The following is a 26114-nucleotide window of genomic DNA, read 5'->3' as shown; positions in this document are numbered from 1 at the left end:
TAGAGAAAGGTGCCTTTGATTCTTTGTTCCTTTCAGCAAAGCGTTGTTCCTTTCTTTGGTTTTGTCATTTTCCCAAAGAGGACATTCCTTGATGAAGTGATCTGTACTACCACATTTATGACAAGCAGCTTTGTTAGAAAATTTCTTAGTTTTACCTTTGAAGTTCCCATTCTTCATGTTCCTATACATCTTTCGAAATTTTCGAACCATGAGGGCTGCTTCTTCTTCTTCTGAATCCGAATCATCTTCATCATCCGCTTTGAGAGCAATTGATTTTGATTTGGAGCTTTCACCATATTCAGTATCAAGGTGAAGCTCATGATTCATAAGTGACCCTGCCAGCTGTTCTAAGTTAAACTTAGTGAATTCTTTTTTTCTTGTAGAGCAGTGACCTTGGCCATCCATCTGTCCTTAGGAAGACTCCTAAGAACCTTTCGAACCTGTTCCTTAGATGAAATAAACTTTCCAAGAGAAGCCAACTCATTAATAATGTTAGTAAAATGAGTAAACATGTCTCGAATGCTTTTCTTAGATTTCATACAGAACAGTTCATATTGATTCATAAGTAAATCAATTTTGGATGTTTTGACTTCATTAGTTCCTTCATGGGTTTTAGAGTTATCTCATTTTTGTCATTTGTAGTTGTGACTTCGAAATCACCAACTTCAATGACTCTCCTTACCTGATAATTTTCAGCTTTGATGAATATCTCCATGCGGTTCTTCCAGTAGTTGTAGTACTTCCCATTGAACATAGGAGGCCTTTGAGTGGAGTAACCTTCTCAAGTTTCTCGGTGGTATTCATTGTTCCTTGGATCTTTTTCTCAATAGGGTTTCCTATCTTACGTGAGTTCTTGCTCTGATACCAATTGTTATTTCCCTAGGAACACTACAAGAGGGGGGGTGAATTGTAGGTGTAGAAATAAACGTAACTTTTTGCGGAAATTTAAACTTAAACGAATAAACAAGCTAGAGGAACACAAGGGATTTTTACGAGGAAAAACTTCTTGGGCCCAACAAGAAGAAACAACCTCGACCACTAGGGATTTTAAACTCAACTCTTTCACTAATTAGGCCAAACAACTTTGTTACAACCTAATTCTAACTCGAGCCACACCTTGAGTTCCTAAACTCAAGTTCCTGACCACTGTTCCCTTAACAGTAGTTCCTCTCAACTTCACTCGAATTTCTCTCACTATACAAGCTTTACTCAAAGCTTCTCTCTTACAGAACTTCACTCAAAGTTCCCTTACCCCAAAAACCAAAATACAATTGATCGAAATAAGCTTAGTGGAATTAGAGTAAGAAAGCAAAGAACAAATGGCTATTATGAGAGAATGAAGGCACTGACACTTAATTAGTTAAACTCACTTAATTACTTAGTCAGACACTCTGGAACTTATTTAGACTTTAATATTTATAGTGACAATCACAAAGAACGTGGGAGTTAAAATCGAGTTCATGTTAAGTCCATTAACCCATGATGTTCCTTCCCCTAAGGAACACGTTCTCATCATGTCCCATGATCCCATGATCTCATTTTGAACGTGGATATATTTTAGCCACAACTCCTAAAGATTAGGAGTTTCTTGAGCTTTATCCGAAAATCAGTTTAAATATCAAAACAGTTTTATTATTAAAATGAATTTTAATCTTTAAGAAAATATTATCTTTTAAATAAATTTTTCTAAAAACCGGATAATATTTTCTTATCTTTTCCAAAAAAAATCTTTTCTAAAAGATTTTCTTTAAAAACTGATTTCCACTTAAGTTAAACTGATTTCCTATTATTTTACACATTGTACGTTATTTTACACAGCCTAAGTCTAGTTCCTTTAAAATCAAGTTCCTTTAACAGATTTTCTTAGTGCCACTTAGTTTGTTCCTTAGAAAGGAACAAACTCTCATTCTCAAATAAAACTGCCACTGTTCCTTACCATCCTTACTTTGTTCCTTTACAATGGAACTAGAAAATAAAACGCCTTGCTTTTATTCTTCTTGATCCAATGCTTGCTCCAGTATCAACTTATAGAAACTTCTTTACTTAGCCTTTGAAATCCTCTCTTGACTTCTTCCTTGACTTCGTATTCTCCTAGTTCCTTTCATTGATACCTTAAAAATCATACACTTAAATAATTCATTAGTTCACTACTTAGTTTGCATCTTTGTTTCTTTGTCATCATCAAAACTAGGGTTCAACAAATTCCATAGAACGAGCCATACTGGCATGCATAAATCTAGACTGTAATCTATTCCAAATATCAACAGAGGTGTGCAAATCATGAACGTCCACAAATACATCACGAGATAAAATAGCACAAATTCATGATTTTACTTGCTGATCAATACGCAGATATTCATAAAAGTGAACATTAGGAACAATATTACCAGATTCATCAAGTACAGTAGCAGGAGGAATAATAGTAGTACCATCAACAATGCCAAGTAATTGATGAGAAAGCAGCAGCCAAGTTATTTGCGTTTTCCATAAAAGATAATCCTCAGGAGAGGATAAAGTAATGGTTACCAGATTCGTCAAATTAGGGGCCGATAAATGCGGAAGGGTGAAGGAAGGCGCCGAGTTGGCGTTGTATGGCAAGCCGGGAGTGTTCGATAGCATGGAAGAATAGACGGCCGGTTAGGCAGCGCCGGTTGGCGTGAATGGCGTGGTGGCTGGAAAGCTGGGAGGAAACCGGGGGACACTCACAACGAGGAGACCGGTGATGCGTGGGTGTGCAGCGACGTGGCGACGGCCGACGTGGCATGACCGGATGTAGGCCACGGTGTCGAGAAGAACGAGCCGGCATAGGGGTGGGTCGGCGGCGCAAAGAGGAGGCCAAAGGACTGCGTGGCAGCGGTGGTCACTGCCGGCGGAGGCAACGGTGGACCGGAGGTCGACGCCGGCGGTGGCTGCGGTTAGGCGACCATTGAAGCGGAAGAGGTGGCCGGAAATTCCATCAGGAAAGATCAGGAAAAAAAAATATTATTTGTGAGAGGAAATTTTTTTTTAGAAAAACCTAGGCTGTGATACCATGTACAAGTGTGGAGAATAATTGTGTTAACCTAAAGTAGGTTAACCTGGCACTCAATATATATAATATTTACAATACAGAACTATGACTAGTAAAGTACCATTCTACCCTTTACATATAATATTATCCGCTGTAAATATAATATTATCCAATAATGGTGGTTCATCCCCACCACGAGTTGCGGCAACCGTGGGCTGGTGCTCCAGTGAGCCATTGTTGTCGTGGTTGATTGGTGTTTTGTTGTTGTTCCTCCCCTTATCTGCAAGTTTTTCATTCATTTCAATAGGAAACCCAATTCTGGTTTCAAGAAGTATAAGTTAAGTTATCATCTTCATCTTCTTTATTGCAAGAACTCAGATTCTAGTACTATGTTAGACCGATTTCATTAGTAGTTTAACCTCTTATTATTGATTAGCCAAATCAGCTATGATAGGAGTTTATCAAAATCAAAGATTGAGTCTTTCCTTTTTATTTAATGGATTGAAGATTACAATATGAATGGATCCTTCTTAAGTTAAGTTATAAAATCTGATTTTTATAAAGCATGATGTTCGATAATATTCTCTAAAATCAGAATGGGGTTAATCAGAGTTAAAGATTGATGTTGTGAGGTTGATTAGTAGAATAGATATTAATTGTAGTTATTGTTGAGTTAGTGTTTAGAGTGCAAGATTAACTAGTGTGTGGATAAGAATGCTAAATGAATGAGATTTAGGAAAGAGTTTTGATTATAAGAGTGAGTGATATTATTTTTCATGAATTAAATTTATAGAATGTTTTTCTAATTCTTATTGTTATTGGTAATATGGCTATGGATATGGATATGTGGAGCTCAAGCTATATTGGGGATTGAGGATTATTCTTGAGGGTTAATTGGTGTTGTTCTTTTAAAGGTTGTTAGTAGGGAATCTGGTTTGCAATTGAGGTAACATTTATGTTCAACAAAACGTATTAAATGCCCGAATGTGTTATAATTGTACTTTTTAACATCGTATATTATTTATAGTCATGATCATGGTTATAGATGTATGAGTATGTGTTAAGTTGTGAAATTATATTTGTAACACCCCCAAAATCCATACACGTCTACTACTACGTCGCATCGACTTTGGGAGTGTTACCGCCGCGATGAGACGCAAGGCATAATAAGAAAGAACGTTAACTCAAATCATTGTCTCGAAAACTGAAATGCAGCGGAAATAAAAATGTAACTACAACTCGGGAATCTTCAACGACCCCTTTTATTCAAACCACAAACCAAAAAGTAAATCATAGTAAATCTAATAGTACTTAATTAAAATGCTTTAAAGTTCAAATACTAAAGACTATCCCCCGTATGTTCGGTATCATGCAGCAGCACCAGTACACCTAGTCTGCTCCCCATTGTAGCATCAATGGTTCATCACAGGTCAACAAACACATAATAACACACAATCAGCTATACCGAGTATATAATGAACCATTGAATGCATATAAACATGAACAAAGCAATAATGAACAATCCTAAACATGATACTATAATACGTTACATCCTTTACTCTTTATTTAGTTGGCATCGAACGGGCACCGTCATCTTACTAGAATCATACGAGCTACTTAATCCTTAATAGACAACTTGGTCTATTAGATGAAATGCAAACACGATTTCGTTCCGTCTCACACCCATTACCTTAGTATGCATACCCCCAAGATCGTACGGAACGTTCCGCCTACTTGAGTTATCAAAATTATAAGGACACTACTGTCGTCACAGTAGGCCTGCGTAGGAGTGTATAACAAGTCCCACACTACCATATTGTTCATCACTTGTAGAGAGTCCAACTACAAGTTTATTGCCATAGTTCCTTTTTAGTATTGGCCATTCATATCACAACCACACATAATCATTTAACATGTTCTCTTAGTTACAGTACTCAAATCTTTTCTCTTGTAACACTCTTGTTACACTATGGAACAAATTAATATGAATACAATGCTCATGTTCATAATACGATAGAATTACGTATTTCAATGCAACATATCGACTTCCAATCATAAATATGTTACCAAACAATCTCACAATCAAAACGTTCCCTATCATGATTCTAGGTTCTAATAGAATAAATCGCAACCTAATCATGATACTAGTACTTGCAATTAAACTGGTACGCGTACATACCTTGTAACGGAGAATTTTCGCTGTATTAACCAAACGTGCCGCTTATGGAATTGGGACCTAAACGATTAAGTAAATACTTTAGTGCTACGTCCTTGATAATATTATCAACTGATACGTAACTAACTATAACGACTTAGTAATTCGAGATATAAACGATAACTAAACTCATTGTTCATGAACTTCCTTTTCTTTTCTATACTAATGAGTTTAACGTCTTTTAGGAGTCAATGTTAGTGAGCAAACTGGTTTTAGTTCGTGTAATGGTCCACTACCTTTACCAAATCCAATCAATTTATATGTCCAACCAAGTCTTATGTCCAATCAAGTCTTATGTCCAATATCCAAAATCAAGTTCGCATAACAAGGTTATATTTCCAACTAATAATAACAATGTAATTTCTTTACTTCCCACCTTTACTTAATTACAATCCTAAAACCCTATTCACAACATAAATCAGATTAATAGTTTAAACTAATTATACAACTTAATTAGTTACTAATTAACTCGAATTACAAATTAATTACTTACAATTTAAATTAATAATTATAAAAACAGAATATACTATTAAACTAATATAATATCATATACATATTAGGTTTTATACCACTGACTTTCGCCGGCAATCGAACTCCGGCGACCAACTTCCGGCAACGACGCACACCACCTCACTCGCGCACCACTTCCCCAAGCACACCCAGGTTCGTCGCACCACCGAATTCGCACGACAACCTTCTCGCACACACTTTCGCACCATCCTTCGCACAACCCATCGCACCACCGCACACACAATCACACCAGCCTCGACGCGACCCTTTTCTCGCCTCACGCAGTAGTGTCGCACACCTCGAACTCCCTCGCTCACCCTTTGAATCGCACGCCCAATGCACCACACTCCAACGCGACCCTCGTCGCAGCACTCCACCCACGGAATTCCGCACAAAACCCTCGAACGTCCACGCACACAAACCAACCCTCAACACGACTCGCACAACCCTTGTTTCGCTCATCGCACACCCAACACTCTCGCACAAACAGCCTCTTCACACACACCGCTCGCCTGCAGCGCCTCGCACTCCCGTCGCACCTCGCCTCGTCTGACACTCAGGTTGCACACGCGAGCCTCGCACAGCAGCACACACTCAACTAGAAAGGAGGCGATGAGAAGGAGGAGGAGGAGAGAGAGAATCTGAGAGAGGGAGAACAACGAGAGAGAGGAGAGAGAAATTGAGAGAGAAGAAAGAAAAACGGCTGGGGAGAGGAGAAGGAGAGTTAGGATTTTTTTCTGATTTTTTTTTTTATTTCTTCTATTTATAGTGTGGCATATTTTGGTCTAACTAAACTTGGTTTAATCTTTTAAAATTCCGGAATGAACTAAACCGAACCATATTATTATTATTATTATTATCCTATTATTATATTTTGTAAATAATACTAAAATACCTTTTAATTATATTCTTTATATCTTCTAAATTCTAAGGAATTAACTCCAAAAATATGGAGTATTACAATATTGATAGATCATAAAAGTATGTTTTGTTCTATTATTGGAATTGTTCGGCGATGTTTATGTACACGAATTTTGATTTGTAAGAGATATGTTAAAAGGATATTGTATTTTAGTTGGCTTAACTCATGAATTGAGATAAAAAGTAGCCAATGTATAGATGGAGTGAAGTCATTCAGATATAAGTTCAATTAAGACCATAGAAGGTCGAATATGTTATGTTTATGTTACGTTATGTTTTGCCAAAATCTGTACTTGCCAGCGATATGTGTTTAGTAATTAAGCTATGGCAGCGATCATTAGAAGAATGAAATGGAAGGGTTGCGCTTTAAGGGCTGCGTTTTTTAGAAAATGCCGCCCTTATGTATGAAGGGTTGCGGTTAAACAGAAAATGTAGCCCTTTTGATTCGAAGGGCTGCGGTTTTTAAGGTAACTGCAACCCTTTTTGTGAAGGGTTGTGGTTTCCCAATTAACCGCAGCCTTTCGGAAACGAAGGGCTGCAGTGTTTTGACGCTCGCAACCCTTCACTAAAGTTTAGCCCAAAAATCGCAACCCTTCACTTTAGAAAGGCTGCGGTGAAGGGATAAATGCAACCCTTCCTTGACTAAAAATGTGCGCACAACTTTAGACTACACACAACACGAATTTTCCTCGCTCTCTCTCTCACTGATTCACTCACTTACTCCCTCTCCCTCTCACTCATTTACTCACCGAAGCCCTAATTCAACCATTGACGACACACCACCGGTTTCCTCTTCTCTTCTCAACCGACGAGGACCCACCACCACCGACGACGCATCGATTTTCTCTTCTCTTTTGTTCTCCAAGCTAAAGGTGTTTAACCTCCTCTAGTTGCGGGTTTCTAGTTGCATGCTCCACCACCACGCACCACCACCACGACGCAGCACCACCTTCACTCTCTCCTCTCCTCCTCTTCCGATAATTCCCCTATTTTTCATTTTTTTTACTTTCCAAAAAACATCAATACAAATCTTTTGATTGCAAGCTAAGGGTGTTAGTTGTTTTTACTATAATGTAGTGGGAACTTATTTTGGTAGATTTGTAGTTGCTCTAGTTGGGTCAGGTGAATTAATAACCTCTCAAATAGTGTGTTTTCATCACATGAGTTAGGAGTTAGGACTTAGGAGTAGTGAATGAGAGATATTGGAGGAGAGTGAAAACAGTTAAGATGAGACAGTAGTGAGGGATGGTGTAAGATTAGAGTATGAGTAGAGGGCCGGGGTGGGCAGGGGGTGGGGGAGGGATGGGGAGGGTGTGTGTGGTGGTGGGGAGGGGGTGGGGAGGGTGTTGTTTTTACTTAAATTTGCTTGTCTAAATTCATATTATGTGATCAATGTGCAGCTCTTTTAGCGATTATGTGATTAATGTCAACAATTCACTTAGTCGCATAATCCTCTTTTGATGTAGCACATTGATGTCGAATGATCATGAATAATCTTATTTGCATAACCCATGTCCACTCTTTTAGTAAAATTTGATTTTCTTAAATGATTATGTGATTACATGTGCAATGTGGGTTTTGTCAATTGTAGGAAAATAGACTAAGCAAGGGAAATAAAGTTCAAATTATATCTTCTCTCTTTATTTCTCGTCACTTGTGTTAACAGGTAACTAGTTTAGTTTCTTTGCATGTTTTATTTTTTGTTTGATTTGTTGATGAGCTAGATAAAGTTGTCGTGTGATTTTAGGCCTATTTCCACCCTTTTCCGTCCAATTTGTACTTTTCGAGATGAGGAATTATATAACTAGTTTGTAGATTTACTTTTCGAGTTATTTAACCCCAAATTATTTTTTTCACATGATAACATGAACTATTATATATTGTGTAGATTTTTAGGTTTGCACTAATTATTGGTCAAATTTCGGGAACTAAATGTGATTTTAGGCCTATTTCGGCCTTTTCTAGTCTAGGGGAGGGGGAGGGATGTGGTGAGGTGGGTTTGATGGGGGAGGGGTGTTAGTGGGGAAGGAAGGTGGGCACGAGTGAGGGAGTTGGTCTATGCAGGGAGGTGGGAAAGGGTGTGGGGTGGGTAGGTGATGGGTGGGCAGGTGTGTGGGAGGTCTGTGGGTGGCCAGGGGTGGGGTGTGGAGGTGTGCAGGGGGCAGAGGTGGGAGGGGTGAGGGTGTTTAGAGGGTGTGGGTGGGTGGGGAGGTGTGGTGGTGGGCAGGGGTGGGTGTGGATTAGTGTAGGATGGGTAGAGGAATTAAATGAAGTTCGGTATAAGTTAGCGACTTACCTTTGTGACGATTGCTTATGAACATTTTGGGAGGATTATTTTGCGATATTATTTTCCTAACATATGTATACTTTATCAATTCAATGTACACTTTCTACATTATTTCAATATATTTTAAAGTTATTTACAATTTATTTTTTTTTATTGCATTTCAGTTATTTTTTTTTTTTGAAGGGAGGTGTTCGGCTGGGGGGGGGGGTGCCACGGTGGGTGCTAGGCTCGGCTAGCAGGTGGGCAGAGGGTGGGGAGTTGGGTGTGCAGGGGTTGTGGGCAGAGGGGTGGGGGAGGTGAGAAGAGGGGTGTGAGAGGTGGTCTGTGGGTAGGCGAGGTTATGGGAGGTGGGCAGGTGGTCTATGGGTGGACTGAGGGGGGTTGGGGTGTTAGAGGTGGTCTGCGGGTGGGCTGGTGGGTGGGCAGGTGGGTGTGGGCTAGTTGGGGGTGCTGGGGGCAGCAGGTTGTGGCATGTGGGTATTGTTTTTTTTTTAAAAAAAAACATTTAAAAAGGGCTGCGATTTTGGGCATAAACCGCATCTTTTATGTATTTGAAGGGCTGCGGTTTCTGAAAAAACGCATCCCTTTTGATAATGAAGGGCTGCGCATTTTATTAAACCATAGCCCTTATAAAAGTGAAGGATTGCGGTTTTTCTCCCTAAACTGCATCCCTTCAAGTATTGAAGGGTTGCGGTTTGTTTAAAAACCGCAGCCCATACTTTTGGCTGAAGGGCTGCTACAACAAAGGCTGTTGGCCAAAAATGCAGCCCTTAGGGCTATTTTGACCGCAATCCTTGCATATTTTTTCACTAGTTGGATATATTTTAAAGGATGAATTATTTTCCAAACAATACCAAGTTTGTTATGATATGGAAAATGTTTTCATACTTAAACCATTTTGACATGCTAAAATAAATTTTATGAACTTTTCGATCATTTCAGTTTTGTTTTTGTTTTGTAATTTCCTCCGTAAATTGCAGGTTTAATTGGAAGGTAAGAGCGGGTTCATGTTGTCGACAACCGTGAGCTGGTGCTCGAGTGACCCATTGTTGTCGTGGTTGATTAGTGTTTTGTTGTTGTTCCTCCCCTTGTTTGTAATTTGTTCATTCATTTTAAAAGGAAACCCAGTTTTGGTTTCAAGAAGTATAAGTTAAGGTATCCTCTTCATCTTATTTATTGCAAGAACTCAAATTCTAGTTCTAATAAATTTTGTTGGACAGATTTCATTAGTAGATTAACCTCTTTTTAATTATTAGCTAAATCAGTTATGATAAGAGTTTATTAAAATCAAAGATTGAGTCTTTCCTCTTATTATTGATTAACCCCTACTTCCCTACACCTCTTGCTACACCCCTAGCCCTGCAACCCCCCTGCCGCCCTCCAACCCTAGACCCCACTGTGGCAACCCCCTCCCAACCCAACGCCTCCCTTCCATAAAAAAAACGAATTGCATATTATATCACGAGTTTTTCAACATAATTATCTTTAATAATATATTAATAGTGTAAAAAGTGTACATATAATTGACAAATTACCAACATTTTAGCTAAAAACTTTACTTCCTTTGTACTATAATAAGTGAAACATAGAAATTGGGCACAAGATTCAATAAACATCACTTTCAAAATCCAAAAAGACATAGATGACTTTTACATTATCAAAAGGAGGAGAGAGAAAAGCAAACAACACAAGTTTGTGATGGGTACTCTTGTCATTCCTCCCAAAATGTATCATAAGCAATCATAAAAAACATGATTTTCCACCTTATCTAGAACTTCATCTAATTCCTTCATGGTGAAGGCCTCCATTCTTGGTGTGTTATTCATAAAAACCTTGCAAGCCAACCATGAAATAACACACATAAGATTTCAATCATTTATCGTAGTTAATAGTTCTAAAATTTACATTTACCTTTCCTAAATTAAATCAACCACAAATGCAAGCTTAAAAATTTACACACTATTTCAATTATACCTCATATTAACATGTTCAAAAAGAAATAGGAGTTAAATGACTCAAAATATAAGAATTGGACGCGAATCGGCGAAAATAGGCCTAAAATCCTATATACCTTCCCGAAATTCAATCAACAACAAATGCAAGCCCAAAAATCTAAACACTTGTTATATTATACCTCATATTATCATGTTCAAAAAAAAATTGGAGTTAAATGACTCCAAATGTACGAATTGGATGCGAATCGGCCAAAATAGGCCTAAAATCACATTTACGTTCCCGAAATTCAAGCAACAACATAACAAATGCAAGCCTAAAACTCTAAACAATAGTTATATTATATCTCATATTATGATGTTAAAAAATAAATTGGATTCAAATGACTCAAAATCTAAGAATGAATTGGATGCAAAACGACCAGAATGGGCCTAGAATGACATTTTCATTCACAGAATTCAACCTATAACAAATGGAAGCCTAAAAATCGACACACTAGTTATATTGTACTTCATATTATCATGTTGAAAAATAAATTGGAGTTAAATGTGTAGCACTACGTCCATTCACATGTAATGAATAAAAATAGAAAGAATTATTTAATAGTACAAGACAACTCAAATATCGTCAAGACGGACAATGTCATTTTAAAAGTTAAACAAAATATAAAACATCATCAAAAATAAATCCTAAAGAACATTAATCCAAAAGTATCCTTAACGAGATAACACCATCTCAAAATCCCATAGACAAAGCAAGATAACAAATAAGAAAAATCCTCCTAATTAAGTTCATCAGCCTCTCTCTCATATCCATGACATAAAACTACATCGCAACAGATTAACCTGCTAAATATATCAACAAACATCCATAATCAGTGATCCCAGCTCAATTAGGATTCCCATAAGAGTTATCAAGCATTAATAAATAAGTCTCAATCAACATAAAATATCAAACTGAACCAAATAACAAACAGCCATACAACAACTAACAATTTAACATGCTTAAATAAAGTAAATCATCAGTAGTAAACTTAATATAAGCATACAAGATCGATAACATAAGCATCCGAAATAGTAGAACAAAATAATATAATAGCTTTTGAGAAAGAGTAGAACGACAATGGATTGCAACCTACTTCCCAACGTTTGTCAGATCGAAATCTCCAAACAGCCTATGGGCTTACGTTCCCAACTGCTTGTGTCTAAGAATGACAAAACTCCTGATGCAGGATAGTACCCAACTCAGCACTTCCCAACCTCTTGGACGACAATAATCAACCTCTCGGACGACAAATATCAACCTAGGTGGTTGACATGTTCTTTTCTTGAGACTACATATATCCCACCGGATATCTTAATCTCAATGAAACAATACTACAGATAAATACTATAATTTCTTCGTTCATTAATATTCAAATATAAATAAATAGGTTGCCCGTAAGGCCTTACACCTAAATCCACAGAAACCAGAATCACAATCCAAAAGTCTCATTTGAACGATATTTATCGTCTGAATGTAATAGTAGTTATAATACTAACAAAATCATATCCCCTAACTAAAAATAATAAATCTTCCTTAAAACATAATTATGTACCAAATACACCATATAATCAAAATATTCCAACTACTACACCCTCATTGGCTGACTTTGAGTACAATTGTTAATTACAACGTTTAGTTATAACACCATATTATACAATTCTTGACGAGACGATAATAAAGACAGTATTATTCTCTCTCGAGCTGAGTATTGTAACGTCGACAACTTAGATATAGATTCATAAAACTATAACATTATTATACTCCCAATTTAATACAAACTAACCAGACCATCATAAAATAATTGAAAAATTTATATATATATATATATATGGCCACAACAATAACTTAACAAATTTGCCCAATATATGTATAATTTACAACCAGATAACGAAAGTCATAATAACATTATGGACCAATTCGACGATTTCAAGTTCTAGGACATGTGACTCATCAGGTACGTATCTCCGGAGTTGGGATACGAGAAACACGTTATGGACCCTTTCTAAGTCATTGGGCGATTCCAGGCGATAAGCGACTTTGCCTACTCTCGCCAAAATCTCATATGGTCCTATGAATTTAGGGCTTAGCTTCCCCTTTTTCCTGAATCACATCACTCCTTTCATTGGAGACACCTTAAGCAATACTTTATCCCCGACTTCGTAATTCTCATCCCTTCGCTTCTGATCCGCAAAGGATTTTTGCCTATCCTGTGCGGGCTTAATCTTTTCTTGAATGACTCGCGTCTGATCCACTGTCTCCTGAATCATCTCAGGTCCTAACACCACAGTCTTACTAATATCGTTCCAACACAAAGGGCTACAACACTTTCTCACATACAGTGCTTCGAATGGTGCCATTTTAATACTAGCATGATAGTTGTTGTTGTATAAGAATTCTATGAGGTCCAAATGGTCTCCCCATGATCTCTGGTATTCTAAGGCGCAAGCTCGCAACATGTCTTCTAAGGTCTGAATAGTTCTTTCAGTTTGACCATCTGTAGCTGGGTGAAAGGCTGTACTCATCAATAGCTCGCTACTACATACTTCCTAGACCTTTTTCCAGAAATTCGAAAGCAATTGTGAATCCCTATCTGATACTATACTCGTGGGTACTCCATGCAATCGAATGACATTTTTCACATAAGCCTTGGCTAAGGCTCCCATACTCCACGTATCCTTCATAGGTATGAACCTCGCTGTCTTGGTTAGTCTGTCCACTATTACCCATATGGTATTATTGCCTCCCCGACTCCTAGGTAAGGCTACGGCGAAGTCCATGGATATCGAATCCCATTTCCATGTTGGAATATCTAGAGGTTGGATTTTTCCTTGAGGTCTCTTATGTTCACTTTTGACTTTATGACACGTTAGACATTTGGAAACAAACTCAGCTACTGCTCTCTTCATCTCAGGCCACCAGAACATTTTCTTGAGGTCCTTATACAACTTATCTCCCCCTGGGTGGACGGAATAAGTCATGTTATGACCCTCAAACATTATCTTCTGTTTCAACCCTTCACACTTTTGTGGGATACACCACCTACCCTTATATCGTATACTTCAATCTTCATGGATCGCAAACCCTTCCGCTTTGCGCTTTTTAAGCTTTGCTTTGACTTGCTGAAGTTTTACGTCCCCAGGTTGACTCTCTCGTATTTCGTCTAGAAAGTTGGGTTCGATGGTTAGGGCACTCAGCAATTTTTCTACCTTCCTTGCATGAACTACTTCTATCAAGAGTCTAGAAAATTCCTCACAAAGTTTGTCGGCAACAACCAAGGTATTCATGCTATGGCTAGACTTGCGACTTAACGCATCAACGACAACGTTTGGTTTACCCTCACGGTACTGAATATCTAAATCATAGTCCTTAATGAGCTCTAACCATCTGCGCTGTCTCATATTAAGGTCTTTCTGGGTGAAGATATATTTGAGGCTTTTGTGATTAGTGAAGATTCGACAGGTCACCCCGTAAAGGTAATGTCTCCAAATTTTTAGGGCAAATACTCTGGCGGTCAATTCTAGGTCGTGGGTCGGGTAATTGACTTCAAATGGCTTCAACTGACGGGACACATAAGCTATGACCTTCCCATTTTGCATAAGAACATAACCCAACCCATTCTTGGACGCATCACTATATACATCATATCCCTTATTCCCGTTAGGCAAGGTTAGGACAGGTGCTGATGTTAATCTCTCTTTGAGCGATTGAAAGGCTTTCTCACTATCCTCATTCCAATTAAACCTACAATCCTTCTTCATCAAGTTGGTCATGGGCTTTGCTATTTCGGAGAAGTCTTTCACAAACCTCCTATAGTAACTGGCTAAACCCAAGAAACTTCTTATATTTGTGACATTCTTTGGGGTAGGCCGTTCACTCACGGCTTTGACCTTTGCAGGATCGACTAACACACCCTCCTTGGAGACGAAATGACCCAAAAATGACACTCTTTCCAACTAAAATTCACACATCGAAAACTTCGCATAAAGTTGGTTGTCCCTAAGTGTATGTAAAATGACTCTCAAATGACCCTCATGTTCCTACTTGATCCTAGAATAGATCAGTATTTCGTCTACGAACACAACGACAAATTTATCAAGGTAGGGTCAAAAAATCCTATTCATGAGGTCCATGAAAACTGCAGGTGCATTAGTTAACCCAAAAGGCATGATCGTAAACTCATAATGACCATATCTAGTCCTGAAGGCAGTCTTAGGTATATCATGATCAACAATCCTCAATTGATGGTAACCTGACCTTAAGTCTATTTTGGAGAACATCTCTGCACCCTGAAGTTGGTCAAACAAGTCATCAATCCTAGGTAATGGGTACTTGTTTTTAATAGTGACATTGTTCAACTCACGATAGTCTATACACAACCTCAAACTACCATCCTTCTTTTTCACAAATAAGACGAGTGCTCCCCATGGTGACATGCTAGGTCTAATATACCCTTTGTCAAGTAGTTCGTCCAACTGGTTCTTCAACTCGTTCATTTTTGCTGGAGCCATTCGATATGGGGCTTTCGAAATTGGTCCAGTCCCAGGTACTAGATCAACGATGAATTCTACATCTCTCCTTGGAGAATACCAGGTATTTCTTCAGGAAAAACATCCTGGAACTCTCGGACTATTGGCACATCTTCAGGTCTCAACGGATCATCCTCAACTTTTCTCACCGAACACATGAATAGAGGCCAACCCTTGTCTACGTAGTTCCTAAGTTGCAAAGCATTAATCACCTTAATCCTGGGTTCTCTAGGTACTCTCCTATATGACACCCTTTTTCCCGAAGGATCTCTAAGTTCTACTTTCTGTGCATCGCAATCTATCTTAGCCATGTACTTCCCAAGCCAATCTATCCCTAAAATGATGTCTAGGGTTGATAAGTTAAACTCTATCAGACCAGAAGGAAAGAACCCCTCCACAATTGTCAGTGGCACTTTTAGAAATCTCTTAGAGCAACTAACAGTCTCCCCAGACGGAATAACTATAGGCATAGAAATCGACTCAGGCTCGATCAATGCTAAAGTTTTAACAATTGAATGGCTAATAAATGACAATGATGCTCCAGAATCGAACGATATTTTAATAGGAGTGAAGTTGATAGAAAATGTACCCGTGACGGAATAACTATAGGCATAGAAATCGACAATGATGCTCCAGAATCGAACGATATTTTAATAGGAGTGAAGTTGATAGAAAATGTACCCCAGATGGAATAACTATAGGCATAGAAATCGACTCAAACTCGATCACTGCTAAAGTTCTAACAATTGAATGGCTAATAAATGACAATGATGCTCCAGAATCGAACGATGTTTTAATTGGAGTGAAGTTGATAGAAAATGTACCCGTGACAACATCTCTACGAGCCTCTGCTTCGCTAGTCGTCATCATGCACAGCTTCCCCTTGCCCTTATCTTGGGAATTGGCTGCATGGTTCCCATTAGATGTCTGATTGTCGGTGTTGGTTGAAGGCTTGGAGTAATTAGAATTCCCATTATAAGCACTTCCCCCATTTCCATTCTCGTCTCTGTTTCCATTTCGAGGCTTTTCCCCATAATTCCCCTGATTTTGGCCATTGGGGTTAAGTTTATTTTTCGAGTAGCACTCATATGCTCTATGTCTCAATTTCCCGCATTCTTGATATTCCACCTTGTTACCCTCAGTCTCTACCAGGATGGTTGTTAGGGCACTTTCTGCACCTATACACACGCTCAGGTCTGCGGTTGTTGGTGTTATTATTGCGGTTATTGTTGTTGGGATTAGAGTTGTTGTTATTGGGTCCCTTACCGAAATTCCTTTGAGGGTTTTGATGGTTTTGGTTCCCATTATGCTTCTTCTCAAACTTCTGGACCTCGGGGTTTGAATTATCTTTCCGTTTCTCACCCTGCTTACCCCCTTTCTCTCTCTTCCTGATGGCATAAAGATGAGCAGCTTTGCCAAACACGTGATCGAAAGGGGTGAATGTATCTCCCCCCAGTCTTCCTTGTAGGTCAAGGGTAAGTCCTAGCTCGAAACGTGAGGCTTTAGCTTCCTTAGTAGGGGCAATTTCCGGGGTAAATTTCATCAACTCAATAAACTTTCGGTAGTACTCCTCAACAGATAGGGTCCCTTGCTCTAACATCATAAATTCCTGGGCTGTCTGCTTCTTAAGGTATGGAGGGTAATATTTGTCCCTTAAAACCTTTTTGAAGGTTTCCCACCCAAAACCAGGCTGATTCAGGAGGTTGTCCTTAGCTTGGGTCCACAAGAAATGGGCATCTCCCCGTAGGTAGTAGCTAGCTAAGGGAATAGTTTTCTCATCAGGGCAGGATAGGGTGAAGAAAAGTTTATCGAATTCCCCAATCCAATTCTCTAATTCTTCGGGTCTCCCTTTCCCATTCAGTATCGGTGGGTTCCTACGGGCAACCTTCTTAGATAAATCCCCATCCCGATTGTGACCTTGGGCTAGGTTGGCTGTGATCTGCACCAGGTCACGTATCGATTGTTCGATATTCAGAGGTTTCAGGGTGCCTCCCGTCCGAACCATTCTACGCTGAAAATAACATAATAGCTATCTCAGTGACACACATGTCATCATTTACTTACTTAACCATTACACATTGCACATATAACAAGTAGTTGTTGCGAACAAATATTAAGTCTCTATTGACTTGCACACAAACATCTCAAATAAGACGTCACAACTAATAATAGAGAGAAACATAAATGTATCATTAAAGGTTTTAAAACATATATTATATATATAGGTATTTAAGAGATAAAACGATCGTTTCAAGCAATTAAATAGTTTTGTCGTAAAATAGGGTTTTAGTTCAACACCATTTTGGAAACATCCTTGTACATCCTCTTAATCTATTCATATTAGAAGATTTCTAGTTTCTTTCACTTCAATTGAGCAATCAACAACACACACGAATTCGAGGCACGAAACGAAATCACAATTGAAATCATTCCTATGACTTAATGCACGTAGCATAATCTATATGCTCCCATCCCATACTACCCATTTTAAAATCCTTTTAAAAACATCTTTGAAATTCGGAGCTTCTGGCTCTGATACCAGTTTTGTAGCACACCCAAAATCCATACACGTCTACTACTACGTCGCATCGACTTTGGGAGTTACCGCCGCGATGAAACGCAAGGCATAATAAGAAAGAATGTTAACTCAAATCATTGTCTCGGAAACTGAAATGCAGCGGAAATAAAAATGTAATTACAACTCGGGAATCATCAACGACCCCTTTTATTCAAACCACAAACCAAAAAGTAAATCATAATCTAATAGTACTTAATTAAAATGCTTTAAAGTTCAAATACTAAAGACTATCCCCCCACTAGTAGAATAATTGCTTATTGCTGCGGTTTTACCTATACGCAACAATATACCACGTCAAAAGAAAATAATAAATCGAAAATAAACTTATTCCTGCGGTTCCCAACCAAAACCGCAGCAATAGACGTTAACGGGACAATTTTTCAAATTTGGTTGACTACTTTGACTAGCTATATGCTGCGGTTTTTAAAAGAAACCGCAGCAAGATATTAAAATATTAATATTTTAATATATTGCTGCGGTTTGTTTAAGAAACCGCAGCAACAGAAAGACCCTATTATATAATAGTATTTAAATGCAATAGCACCTCCCTTACTAAACCCTAAACGAAACCCTTAGTGCCTCTCCACATCTCTCTCTCCTCAAACCTCATGCCTCTCTCTGCTCACTCTCTTCTCAAACCTCTCTCTCTCCTTAGACCTCACGCCTCTCTCTCATATCTCTCTTCTCACGCCCCTCTCTCTCTCATCTCACTCTCAATTCTTCGCCTCTCCTCTCATTTTAATCTTCGCCTCTCACAATCATTACCAACGAATATCATCAACAAAGCCAGTTTTCTTTGTCGGTCGGCCGTGGTTTTCTGTCAACCTTCGCCTTCTGTCAACCTTGTGCGACCTTGTGCCACCCGACGAAGTGGACGCCACGAAGCCGACGCGACCATGTGCGACCCCAATTCGCAGCCTCCGACGAATTCCTTCTTCGGTTTTTTTTCCGTTTTTGTTTTTGTTTCCTTTTTTTCGGTTTTTTTTTTCATTATTTAGACTTGTTGGTACTGGCCAGATCTCGCGATGAATTTCCGGCGAGTTTTGTTCGAAGTTTCGTCCCTCATCATTGTCTCGGCCTCAGATCTGAAAGTTCCTTCTCGTGATGAATCTCCGGCGAGTTTTGTTCGAAGTTTCGTTCGTTATAATCCCTCGATCGTCGAGATGCGTGTCTTGGTTTGCGTGATTTCTTCGGTTGAGGATGGTGGTTGATGGCGGTGATTTTACTTTTTTTTTCTTAGATCTGATTTTCTGATTTTCATCATCTTTGTTTTCTTTGTAAGCTGGTATAGTTATAATTTGGTATAGTTTTTTTACTTAGAATTTAATGTTATAATATAATTTTCTGGTTCTTATTGTTAGTTTCATCTATTGTGAATGAGAAGTGATGTTGGTTTCATTTTGAGTTTAGTTTCTATTAAACGATATAATGCTCATTTGTGGATGGGTTTGTTGCCCGGTTTTTAATCTTTCAAATCTTATGGCAAAATGCAAAAAATAAAAAATAAAAAATAAAAAATAAAAAAATTACTTGTACCAGGACCCTATTGCTGCGATTTTGGGCTAGAAACCGCAGCACTATGTTGCATTAATTCTAATAAAAAATAAATATATTGCTGCGGTTCGGGCTAGCAACCGCAGCAATATCTGGAGATATTGATACGCTTTAAAACCGCAGCAATATAATTATGACCTATTGCTGCCCCCTTAATTGTGGCGCGCCCAAAACCGCCGCAATAGGCCTGTTTATGACCACAACAATAAGCATTTATTCTACTAGTGAAAGAACGTTAACTCAAATCATTGTCTCGAAAACTGAAATGCAGCGGAAATAAAAAAGTAACTACAACTCGGGAATCATCAACGACGCCTTTTATTCAAACCGCAAACCAAAAAGTAAATCATAGTAAATCTAATAGTACTTAATTAAAATGCTTTAAAGTTCAAATACTAAAGACTACCCCTCGTATGCTCGGTATCATGCAGTAGCACTAGTACACCTAGTCTGCTTCCCATTGTAGCATCAATGGTTCATCACAGGTCAACAAACACATAATAACACACAATCAGCTATGTTGAGTATATAATGAACCATTGAATGCATATAAACATGAACAAAGCAATAATGAACAATCCTAAACATGATACTACAATACGTCACATCCTTTACTCTTTATTTCGTTGGCATCGAACGGGCACCGTCATCTTGCTAGAATCATACGGGCTACTTAATCCTTAATAGACAACTTGGTCTATTAGAAGAAATGCAAATACGATTTTTGGCGAGGCCTAAGTCGTATCGGCTAACGCGCAAATAAATCAATACTACTCTACACAAACGTAGTATAAGGAAGTAAGGTTCGAATCCACGGAGAAGGTAGGTTTGGCTTGACTAGACGTGTGCTATGGTAACAATGGGGGGTTTTTTTTTTGAGGAATGAAAATTAAACAAACAAAGCAAAAACAAGGACAATCAAATAATAAACGAGATCTTGGTAATCAATCTTCACAACCAATTCAACCCTTGATCATTGAACAATTCAACACCTAAGTTACTTGAACGCCCTATTGTGAATCATAAGATTCAATCTCCCCTAACGTAGTGGTAAGACTAAGCGAGCGCTCTAATCTTACCCTTAATGACATAACAACCTAGTCCAAGCGTTCTAGATTCAATTAAGCAATTAGATAACAACTAGGGAGATTTCAATAGGGTAATCTAGCATTCACACAAGCGGTCGAATGCGAAATTATATGATGATTCTTCTTATACTCAATCATCCACGAGCGTGCAATAATTGGGCATAAACTACAAACCCTAGATAATCTCAAAGCAGACAATTATCTAGATAGTAGAGATTGAAATAAGCAAGAAGTTAATTGATCAAGTTAACTTAAGCACAAAAACAATCAAACATGAAGAACATGAAGAATCATCAACATTCAAGCAAATTAAAGGAAGAATTGAACACACAAGTTGATTAAAATGGTTGATTCGATTGATATACCAAGATGGATGATTAGCTCTCCATAATATAAAAGATTACAATTTCTATTTTTGTTCTCTCTAAAAACCAGATGAAAAAACTGTTCAAAACCAAAGGACGAACTATTGTTTTTATCAGAAAAATAGGGGAAGACGAAAAGTCGAATTTCTCGTTGGGGCTCCGCGACCGCAGAGGAAAGCACCGCACCGCGGAGGGGTCCGCGCCCGCGGTGAAGTCGCGGAGGAGCTCTCGGCTCTTTTCTGCCATAATTCGTCGCGGCCGCAATGAAATCTCCAGCGACCGCGGAGGCTGCCGGTACATCTTCCTTCATCTTTCCTTCGATGCTTCCTCAATTGATTAACAAATTCTTCCCATTTTTGTTTCCTTGCCACTTAAATGCACTTTGTTGACTTATTCCACTTGTACACTTGACTTTGTGACTTGACATTTTCTTCAAAAGCACATTGTTACAATTTGACCCTCTCATCAATATAAAAGAAAATAAAGAACTTAAATACCATATGATGAGAAAGAGTACAAAATCATACCAAAATATGTTCAAGACCACACAAAAATAACCAAATAAGTACTGGAAAATGCCATATGAACATGGCATATCAAATTCCCCCATGCTTAGACCTTTACTCGTCCTCGAGTAAAATCCTAACTCCTTTCTATCTCCAAGGTCTATCAAGGAAAGCATGGAGAAATTCACACAAAATCCAATCCTAACACCACTACTCCAATCAAAAGCGAATAAGTGATGAATCGCAACTAGCTAAAGTTTGAGCGGAAGTAACCTCAACGCATCAAAACTCTAGCCATCTTATCGCTCCATAATCCACAAGGATAGTTAACTTGGTGTGGAAATGACCTCAACACACCCAAGCTAACTGCACACAAACCAAAGAGCAAGGGAGCTAACATGTCCTAGATCCCCCAAGCTCAACTCACACACTACTCCCTCAAAATAAAGCCTTGGTTCGGAATAACACCATCAAACCAAGAGCTTACCTCTTAAAATAACCTCCGACTCCCCTTATGGCTCCAAGATGAAAAACAAGAGGTTTTCTAACCTATCACCATCTAAACCTCAACCTCCTTATTTCAACCATGAGTGACCTACCCAAACGCCGCTTCAAACACCCTTCATATGCCACCACTCCGAGAAAATAAGTGACATCCGAGTCCTCTCCTTTTGCCTAGGCGCCCTCCCGGGTTTTCACCTAGCCACTCATATTTTTTTTATTTTCTTTTTTTCTTATTCATCTTTTTTTTTTTTTTTTTTTTTTTTCTTTCATTTTTTTTTTCTTTCATTCTTTTTTTTTTTTTTTTTTTTTTTTTTTTTTTTTTTTTTTTCGAACTTACGAAATGAAAACAAATATTTACATTATAAACAAATCATCAACAAACTCCTCTCCCCATGCTTAAAGGACACATTGTCCCCAATGTGTAAGAAATCAAAAGAGCAACAAAGAGGGAGAAACAAACCTCTAGGGATCACCATGAATGCCCACCAGCTACCGGAAGCACCGAGCCAGATGCTCCTCCAGGGAAATCACCATATGGAACATAGCTACCACCATACTGCTGCTGAAAGAAAGCATCTAAATGCCTCATGTAGCCCATGGTAGCATTACCCTGGAGAGTAAGAGCCTGCAACTGTTCCTCGATAGAGGAAAGCCTTTCCTTCTCCTTGCTCCATCTCCATATCATAATCCCCATCACACCTTCTCATCTCATCCATATCATCCAAAATCCCACCGCCTACCTCGGGCCGAATAAAGAAATCGGCCACCGTGGGGCCAAAAGGAAAATTCGCCCAAGGAAGAAAGATAAAACCATCACCACAGTGTATCTGAAATGGGGGACCATCAGAGCTCTTCAACATGTTCATTTTCAACAATGTGCGGGCATTAAACAAGAGAAACTTATCAGCCACCGGTTCACAAGCATTATTAGGAGGATATCCCAACCGCGTAATCAAATGTGTAATCATACCCCCCATGCTTAGGTGACCACCCAATTTGGTTCGCACATCAAGCAAGACTTGAGCCAAAGGTCGGCCCAATCCGGAACACCACATACCCGGAAGCAAGGAACGAAGATAGCACATCTCTAATTGGTTCAATTTCCCCGTCTCACCCTTGCAGAAGATAGTCATGCCTAGGAAGTAAGCAGCCATGCGTAGACCAGGGTGACGGATACTACTAATCTTCTCACCACCACTGCTAAGGGGTAATCCAGAAATGCGATACCAAAAGACACCAACCTCCTCAGACGGAACACCCATGGGGACAAAAGGATTGTCGCTGGAGGGAGCGACCCAACCAAAAGCCTCTCTAATTTGGCTCATAGAAATATCACGCACTCGGTCATGCATCCTAAACCGAATACGGGTTTCTCCCCTATGCTTCACCAAGGTGAGAGTGGATAAAAATTCATAAACACACCTCTTATAAGTGCGAGGTGTATAATCAAGCATGCCCAATAATCCAGCTCTCCCATCATCTCTCTAAATCCATCTAAAAGCCCCAACTGAGCCAAGAAAGGAGTGTCAATAAACTTGGTACACTGGACCACTCGTTTTGATCGACAAAGATTTCTCCAAGTCACCTTTTGCTCCCTATTAAGTCCAGTCAACCCCATAGTGTCAATCATCACCTCACTAGCAGCAGGTTCCTCATGAACCTCAGGCTCATTGGAATCGGAACCTTGGGTACGACCACGCTTTCTTACCATTACTAAAACAACCACAAATCTCACCAAGACAACCCAAGTAAGTCAAACAACAATTCCACCCTCAATTTCTCAAATCAAACCTCCAACAATTTACTCCAAAATTCACAAATTCAACTCTCAACAATGACAACACAACCACAAAGAGTTCTAAAAACACAACAATTCTCCACAATCTCAATAATCAATCAACCACAATGAAAAATGAAGGGAACTTCCAAAAAGAGAGTGAAGAATTGAAGTTTTACCTTATGGAAGAATCGTAAAGTGGTTGATCAAGTATCCAAGTGAGAACAACACCCCAAGAATGCTCCTTGCTTCTTTAATTGCCCAAAAACTCCAATAATCAAAAACCCCCAAATTTTAGGGTTTCCAAGAGATTGTGTAAAAAGAAAGAGAAAAGTGAAGATTTTTGAAGAGAATTGAGTGGGAAATGAGAAGAGAGAGTGAGAAAAGGGATTGAAAGAGTGAAAGAGAGGAATTTGAGGGAAATAATTGAAGAAATTTGAGAGGAGATGAGTATTGGTGAGAAAAGAGAGAGAGAGGGTCGAAAAATAAGGAAGGAGGAAGAAAGAGAAAAGGGCGAAAGAAAGAAAATACCTGGCGGAAATACGTGGGTCCGCGACCGCGGAAGTAAGGCCCGCGACCGCGGAGGTGTTCCACGCCCGCAGTGAAGTCGCGGAATTGCTCACGGCTGCTTCTGCTTTTTTCTTTTTCTCCTCTTTTTATTTTTCGTGCAAGTAGGGGCCGCCCCCGCGGATGTCGACTGCGGTCGCGGCTCCCCCGCGGAGATCCTCTCGGCAATTCCTCTCTTCTCTTTTTTTTTTTTTTTTTTCGAAGGGAGTGGTGATGAAACCCACCCCTTTCAACTCTCTTGGCTTGCTTCAAAGGTTGTCCTACAAAAAACAAAACACCAAAACACACAAAACAAAACATAACAACTCATCTCCAAATAAAATATATACAAAACACGGGTTGCCTCCCGAGAAGCGCTTAGTTTAAAGTCGAAAGCTCGACATCATGCAATCACCAAAATTTTACCTCATATGAACAATCATGAACACTCAGCTTAACCACATCAATAGAATAGATAGAGTGATCCTCTTTACCTCCCATGGCATCATGCATTTTAAACTCAAGTTTTGACCATCAAACTGCATGGTCAAAGAACCGGTGCCACAATCGATCCTAGCATTAGCCGTTTTCAAGAACGGCCTCCCTAAAAGAATAGGGGCGGAATGCCTATCATGCTCCATGTTAATTACATAAAAATCAGCAGGAAAAACATCTTATCAACTTCCACTAGAACATCTTTCAATACACCTCTAGGAATGAAGTGGACCGATCCGCTAATTGTATGACAACATTAGTAGGAAGCAATTCACCAAGTTCTACGGACTCAATAAAGGAATAAGGAAGACATTAATGGAGGCTCCCAAATCTAGCATAGCCTTATCAATCTTTGTGTCACCAAGGGTTATAGGTATAGTGAACATGCCCGGATCATTGCATTTTTTAGGCATTTCTTTTAAAAACGGCGGAAACATGTTCACTAACCTTCACCTTTTGCTTCCCTTTTAAATTTTTCTTCTTTTTGATGGAACAAATTTCCTTCAACCACTTAGCATACAAAGGCACATCTTTTATCAATTTTAACAAAGGAATATTTACGACACATTGACTAAATGTTTCATAAATATCCTTAGAAGATTCAAGCTTACGATTGTCCTTTAATGCTTCGGGAAATGGGGGTACCGGTTTGAAATTCGGAAAAGATTTTACCTCTTGGTGAGAGCTAGGACTCACCAATTTCTCAACTTCTTTTGATGGGACTAGAACCTCCACCTCCTCTTCCTTTGTTACAATCTCCTTCATAACCTTGCTCTTGCTAGGCTCTAGATCCACCAACTCTTTGCCACTCCTCAAAGTCATGGCACTCACATTCTTCTTTGGATTCACCTCGGTTTGAGATGGTAGCTTCCCCGAACTTTGGGCCTCAAGTTTATTCACGACACTAGACATTTGACCCACTTGTGTTTCCAATTGTGAATGCTAGACCTTGTCTCCTGTTGAAATTGCACCATGTTGGACTGCATAGTAGTCACATTTTGAGCCAAGGCCTTGATCATATCCTCGGTGGACATTGAGTTGGAGCTAGAGGATTTCCCTTGAGCTTGATATGGTGCTATGTAAGGAGGAGGGTTATGACCTTGTTGAAAATTCTGATTTCCTTGAAGAGTTGGATTCCCTTCTTGTAACTCAAGGCCGGATGATCTCTCCATCCGGATTGTAAGAATTTGAGAATGGATCATACTTCCTTTGTCCTTGATATCCCACGGCATTC

General features: G+C 39.1%; 1 long non-coding RNA gene across 1 annotated transcript; it reads right to left on the bottom strand.

Annotated features, from left to right (window-relative positions):
* Positions 1-4202: 4202 nt before the first annotated feature.
* LOC109134959 (uncharacterized) lies at positions 4203-6479 on the bottom strand. Its single transcript, XR_002039839.3, has 3 exons — positions 5795-6479; positions 5190-5246; positions 4203-4404 (listed from the first exon to the last, which is right to left on the bottom strand). It is a non-coding gene; the product is annotated as an uncharacterized LOC109134959 (long non-coding RNA).
* Between the last annotated feature and the right edge of the window lie 19635 nt (positions 6480-26114).

Source organism: Beta vulgaris, chromosome 5 (assembly GCF_026745355.1).
Source record: "Beta vulgaris subsp. vulgaris cultivar EL10 chromosome 5, EL10.2, whole genome shotgun sequence".
Taxonomy (NCBI): Eukaryota; Viridiplantae; Streptophyta; class Magnoliopsida; order Caryophyllales; family Amaranthaceae; genus Beta; species Beta vulgaris.
Note: the sequence above shows the minus strand (reverse complement) of the source record. Positions and strands in the feature narration are given on the sequence as shown.